The sequence below is a fragment of the Chrysochloris asiatica genome, unplaced genomic scaffold (genome assembly GCF_000296735.1).
Source record: "Chrysochloris asiatica unplaced genomic scaffold, ChrAsi1.0 scaffold00025, whole genome shotgun sequence".
Taxonomy (NCBI): Eukaryota; Metazoa; Chordata; class Mammalia; order Afrosoricida; family Chrysochloridae; genus Chrysochloris; species Chrysochloris asiatica.
Genome location: NW_006408543.1, coordinates 16,612,330 through 16,619,577, shown reverse-complemented (window position 1 = coordinate 16,619,577; position 7,248 = coordinate 16,612,330).

Below are 7,248 nucleotides of genomic sequence, written 5' to 3'. Positions count from 1 at the left end.
TGCTCCCGTAAAGATTTACAGCCTCGGAAACCCTGTACAGAGTCACTATGAGTCAGAACCAACTCCATGGCACATAACAACAACATATATATATATATAAAATGTATGTTTAAGGAGCTCTGGTAGCGTAGTGGTTACGAACTGGACTGCAAACTGCAAGGTCAGCAATTCGAAACTACCAGCTGCTTCGCCGGAGAAAGGGGAGGCTTTCTGTTCCCGTAAAGATTTACAGCCTTGGAAACCCTGTTCATGGTCGCTATGGGTCAGAACTGACTCAATGGCACTTAACAACAAAAACATTATATATATGTGTATATATCTATTTATTATATACATATATATGTGTGTTTATTATAAATATATGTATACATATGTGTTTATTATATATGTATATATGTGATTATATATGTGTGTGTTTATGATATATGTATATATGTGTGTTTATGATATATGTATATATGTGTTTATTATATATGTGTGTGTTATATATATGTATATATATTTATGATATATGTGTGTGTTTATTTTATATACATGTATATAGATACACTATGGAGCAGTTCTTCTCTGTCATATTGGGTTGCTGTGAGTTGAAATGGACTCAAGAGAAAATAACAGCAACATAAATTATTGTTATTAGTCAGAGTCTAACTCATGACAACTCCATACACAACAGGCCTGAGCTGCTGGGATCCATAGGGTTTTATTGGCTGCTTTTTGGAAGGAGCTCTCCAGGCCTTTAATCTTCGTCTGAAAGCTCCATTGGAATCCGTTTAGCATTTACAACAAGAGTCAGCCTCTATTGACAGACTGCTGGTGGCTGCGGATGACGTGCTTTGCCTGGGAATTAAGCTAAGGTTTCCAACATGGAAGATGAGAAGTTGACCACTGAGTCCTCCATTATAGATGAAAACAAAACAAAAGGCACACTGTCTTCTTGCCATCAAGTTGATTCTATCTTGTATTAACCCCAAAGGTCAGGATAGAAGTGCCCCATAGCGCCCCTAGGTTGTAATCTTTACGGAAGCAGATGGCCACATCTTTCTCCTATGAAGCTGCTGGTGGGTTCTTTGACCTTTTGGTTAGCAGCTGAGTACTTCAACCGCTGCCCCACCAGGGGTCCTTTCTGGCAGTAGATGCAGTACATGTAAAATATATGTGGGAACTTAAGGCTGAGCACTCCTACCCTCCAAATGGAAGGATGTCTGAGGGCTCTTGTTGCAGTGACCCTTTAGGGTAAGGCTTATTTCTGCACTTGTTTGCTCATCACATTGTTCGGTAATGCTTTCTAGATTTCTTGATAAAACCTTCCAAGAGTAATGAGCTCAAAAGCATCCCAAAGTGTATTTAATGAAAACGTTCGCACTACCTTTCTGTTGCTCAAGGAAGTTGATGAGCATGTATACCTCATGCAGAATGTTTGCCGATGTTCACCAAAATAACACGCAAGCATCTGATATAAGACCCACCAGCATCTGCTTCAAAAGGTAGTGGTTATTTTGAGGAAGCTGCCAAAGGCATGGTGACTCCAGGTGTTACAGAGTAGAATTGAGCTTCTGTGGGGTATTCTTGGCTGTCATCTTTACGGACGAAGACTGCCAGACCTTTCTTCTGTAGCACTCCCGGCTAGGTTTGAACTGTCAACCTTTGTGTTGCCATGAGTTTGGATTGATTTAATGGCAATGGTTATACCCCGAAGAGAAGGATTTTAATGTGTGCAGCCACAGAAAAATGTGTGAATGTGAAGCATAACTTTTTAGTTATATCAAATGATTGTTCTTTAAATTTCATTTGTTTTCCTTCCAGAAATATTTTAATAAAAATTGGCCATTCCAAGAAATACCTACTGCATGCATGAAAACCATAAATAAACAGAAAATGTATCACAAGGCTATGATCTAAAGGAAAACCAAAAACTATCAGACACTGAAGCAGATCAGCAAAATCTAATTAAAGTCACATCCCTCATATGGACTATGATTAGGAATCTGATTAGATATTGAAATAAAGCAATATGTAATGCTGAAATATTTAGGTCAAAGAAGCATCTGTCTTCAAAGGCATTCCAGTATGAAACTTGATTTCAGAGTTGTTGTTAAGTGCCGTTGAGCTGGTTCTGACTCATAGCAGCTGGTGGGTTTGAACTGTCAACCTTGTGATTCAAACAGACTTTCCAGTCCAGTGCATTCTCCTGCAGTGTCACACTATGACTCTGATTTCGGAGTGAGACATAACAAATGTTCACAAAAGGTAGAGGGTAGAGTTGTTGTTGTTAAGTGCCATTGATCCCGACACACAGCGGCTTTGAACCGCCAACCTCGCAGTTCAAACGGCTTTGCAGTCTGGCGCATTAACGCACAGCGCCACACCAGGACTCCAGAGGGTAGAGAGGGATTCTAAAATTCCTCACATAATCTGATTCCAATAAAACAAATCTAGGGTTTTATTTTGATTATTATCTTTCTTTACAGAATTGCCAAGAATGGAATCAAAGATAATAGAAGGCACAACAGCTTTGAGGTTTCCGATGTTGTTGTTGTTGATGTTATTCAGATTTGGGGGATTTTTGTTTTGTTTTTTATAAAACACAAAAAACTCTACTTCCAAAAATGTTTAAACAGTTCAAGAGGAAAGCATATCGGTTGCATAGCAGACTTTTAAAACGTATTGTACAATTTAAATGTCAATGGTAAAAAAACCCAGTAGGTTTTGACATTGTTGTGTGATAGCAAAAGAACCAACCTCTAACACTTTTTATTCCATTTTTAACCGCACTAGTGAGAATCAAAATTGTCAATTTTTCCAAAGGCAATTTCTCCACACCAGAAGATAACTCTCAAAAGAAGAAACAATTTCAGTTTTTCTTGCTTTCAAAAAGTTTTATCCAGTCCTGTATTTCTTATAGGCTTTGGAAACATGTGTGAAATAAGTAAGAAATATTCCAATGAATGAAACATACCACATGACAGTAATAAGCAAGACACATTCTTTTGGGGAGATGGCTGTTAAAAAAATCCCCACTCTATGTATACAAGGAAATTCAATTTCTTTCTTATTCTTTAAAAACTCATTTTCCTAAATTATCATTCCACAAAACTGGAAGTGAAGGACTAAAAGATCAGGAGAGGAAATCAGAGGTGGGATGCACACACCATTCACTAAAAGGAGTAAAATGGTGCCAAGTAAGCTGTTTATCACAGATTATAGTCATGCTCCAAGATACCAAAGACTGAAGAAATTCACACCTCTGCAGGAACTAGAGTTTGTACTACTGCTGAAGACCAGCGAAGAGGAATTCACTGCCGTGGGACAATGCCTGCAATCAGGAAACATGGAAGTCTACCCCTAGAGAAGCTCGGGAGGACTGACCAGGTATGGGAAGAGAGCGCACAGGACCATCGACTGTGTGGCCTGTCAAATCTTGTCTTGATGGGAAACAGACTCTTTTGACGGTTCTTCTATTTTTAATGACAGTAAACCCTGTGGAAGCTGGAAACTGCAAAGCAAAAACCTGTCCAAGAAGGAAAACTCAAGTTTCCACTAAACCGAGGGATAAAACAATGCCATCACTACATCTGTGAAACTGGTGAGAGCCAGAACTCCAACAGGACTGCTTTACCTGTCCAGGTGACTCAAGTTTTCCATTTTTAATTATCTCAATTGAGTGGAAAATTGTTGAGTCTTTCTTCTCTGACAGTTTTCTACTGTAGTTTCCAGCTTTTGCAGGTTTTACTGTATCGGAAATATTCAGTGTCTGTAAATCCATAGAGACAGAAAGCTGACTAGTGGGTGCACGGGCTAGAGGGAGAAACGGGGAGTGACTTCTTGTGGGTATAGGATTACCTTCTGAGGTGATGCAAATATCTTGGAAATAGAAACAATGTGTAACTAACTGGCAGGCATCCTGGACATATGCATACAATGATATGTCTTGAAAATAGAGGTGATGGCTGCCCAATATTGTAAACCTGCTAAATGCCCTTGAATTGTACACTCTAAAATGATTCATAGTTTTATATTAATGTGAATTTTGTCTTAAACAAAAAAAATGAAGGGTTTGCTCCAAATGTTCATCTAGGGACAGGGAAAGGACTCCCCCTACTGGGCAGGTTTAAAGGACAGAGCCAGACGAAGATAACATTTTTATACGAATTTTACTCAAAAGTTCTGCATGTAGCACATATTATTCAATAGGGTTGTATGCATAAAAAACACATGAACTGAACAGGTCGTCCCTGATTTATGACGTATTCGAGTTTCTACAAACTGCATTTATAACCATCCCCCCCATTTTTTAAAAAAAGTTTTTATTGTGAATTATGTGGGTTTACATGGGAGAACATCAGTTTTACATTCATCCTATTGTATTTCATTTCATTGCAATGATCACAATCCCCTTCATGCTTCATCAAATAACCAAAGGATACACCCCAGTATGGTATACAGAAATGCTGTGTCTCCCTGAGAACTGCGTCTTATTAATTAGACAGTTCTAGAATAGGGTGAAGCGCTGCAAACTTCTGCTGCTGCAGACCCGGGGCTATTTGGACCCAGAAACAACCATCACTCCTTGTTAGTCCTGAGTCCCCTGTCTGTGGACCCTGACCATCAAGCCTCTAATTCTTTTTTTTTTTTTTCTTAAATGTTTTATTGTGAATTATGTGACAGTTTACATGGGAGAACATTAGTTTTACATTCATTCTATTGTATATCATCTCATTCCCATGGTTACAATCCCCTCCATGCAATTCTTCCCCTGTACCCCCCAGGTCCAAGCCCCTACTTCTTGAGATTGGTTTTGTTCCTGTCACCAAAGTAGCTGGGCTGCAGAGATCCTAAGAAACCTGCTAACTTAGACAAATTCTCCTGCCTCAGAAACAATGTGTAACTGGCAGGTATCCTGGACATATATGCATACAATGATATGGATTCACAGGGGCATGTTCTTACCAGGTGGACAGATGCATAAAATGATAGAGATACACAGGGGCATGCTTTCAAAAGTACAAAGTATAAAACAAAATGCAAGGGACTGTGGATAGAGGCAAATAGTGATATATATCCTTGGAATAGATACATGGACAAAGATACATGCTGAGTGGGTATGGGAGGAAGAGTGTAATGTATGTATGTATGGTGGCTGTGTGCCATGGAGTTGGTTCCTGTACAGGATTTCCAAGGCTGTAAATCTTTACAGGAGCAGAACGCCTCATCCTTCTCCCGCGGAACAGCTGGTAGTTTCGAACTGCTGACCTTGCGGTTCGCAGCCCGATTCGTAACCACTACGCTACCAGAGCTCCTCATGTATGAATGTGTATATATATACATCTCACAGATATAAGAGCTTTAAAGAGGATATTGGTACATGAATATTTATGTTTCCTGTAAACACAACTGTCACTGTGATGGAGCATACATCAGGCAAAATGACGGAAACTTCCTAGATATCATCAAACGTCTTAAGGCAATGAGTTGCTGGGCCTGGTGGTTCAAGACCGTCTTCTCAGGGGACACCATGGCTAACTGGCATACCATAGTCCACAAAGACAATGTTCTACATCCTACTTCAGTGAGTCGCCTCTGGGATTTAAAAGTTCTTAAGTGGCCATCTGAGGTGCAGCTATTGACCTCTCCATGTGCAGAAGGAAGAAGTGTGATGAGAATTGAAGAGGCTCAAAATCAGCTAGTCCAATGGACTAATGCAACATATGACCATCAGCCTCCATGACTCTGAGACCAGAAAAACTAGATGGTGCCCGCTATCACTACCAACTGCTCTGAAAGGGATCCCGTTAGAAAGTCTTGGATAGATTGGCAGGAGAGGTGGAACAAAACACAAAATTATTAAAAAAACAACAACAACAACAAAAAAACACTGGGTTGATTGGTCAGAAAGAGACCAATGGGACGGACTTGAGACTATGGCCCTTGACCATCCTTCATGTCTGGAAAGGAACTCACTCTTATGACCCAACTTTCAGCCAAACAATAGATAGGTATATAGGGGGGCCAACAACACTAGTAAGGTGTGCTCATGATGTATGATGGAATGGTCAATCATTCAAAATCCAAAGGGCAACATATGCCTCAAACTGACATCTTTACACGGTACCACATTAAAGATGTCTTTTTTTTCAGCAGGTTTGCCTAATGCAATATGTCATTTGATTTCTTGACTACTGCTTCCTTGAGCATTGATTGTGGAGCCAAGAAAAACAAAATCTTTGACACCTTCAATCTTTCTCTGTTTATCATGATATTTGTTACTTATTGGTCTCTACAGGATCGCTATGAGTTGGAACCAACTCCACCGCACATAACAACAACAACAAGCATTTGTCTGCCAGTTTGTCGTACTGTGGTGACTTGTGTGTTGCTGTGATTTGGGAAGCTAGGACATCAGTATTTTAAATATCAGCAGGGTCACCCAAGGTGAACAGGTTTCAGCTGAGCTTCCAGACAAAGACAGACAAGGAAGAAAGAGAGACTGACTACTTCTGAATATTTAGTCACATGAGTGAGGCAGGCAGGCCTGTGGAAGTAGGTACTGGTCCCCCATGTCCCCCAGGCTCATAGCTCATTCCTGGAGCACTCCAGGAAATAAGCAGCAGACCACCTCAGCCTCATGGGATTACCTGGGCTAATCTCCTGTTCCTGACCCACCTCCGGGAGGGAACAGAGCCCCGAGCTAATGTTCACCTGCTTCCACTTCTGCTTGTGTAATTGCTAGCTTGTATGCTCATACATTCTTCCCCACTGTACGTTTGAACCAACCAATCCCAGGTAGCCCCGTGAAACTGTTGGCCCCCACTAACCAATCCCAAATGAGCTCATGTATGCAGCCCTATTCCCTATAAAATATTCTCACATAGGGAAGACAGGGCTCAGCCTCTAGATACGAATCCTCCGAGCCATGTGCTAGCACAATAAAGCCCTTCCTTTGTTACAACCCGCGTGGCTTTGGCAATTCTTTCAGAGCAACTCCGGTAACATGAGAACCTTATGAATAGCAGAGGAACACTGTCAGATAGCACCAGAATACTGAATGTTGAAACATGATGAAGAGCATCAGAATATTGTCAGAAGTAGTGCTGGAAGATGAATCTCTCATGTTGGAGGGCACTCAATATATGACTGGGGAAGAGCTGCCTTCTCAAAGTAAAATGGACCGTGATGGTACAAATGGAGTAAAGCTTGTGAAATCTTCATTTGTGGTTGGGGCACAATGAAAAATGAGGAGAAACAGCT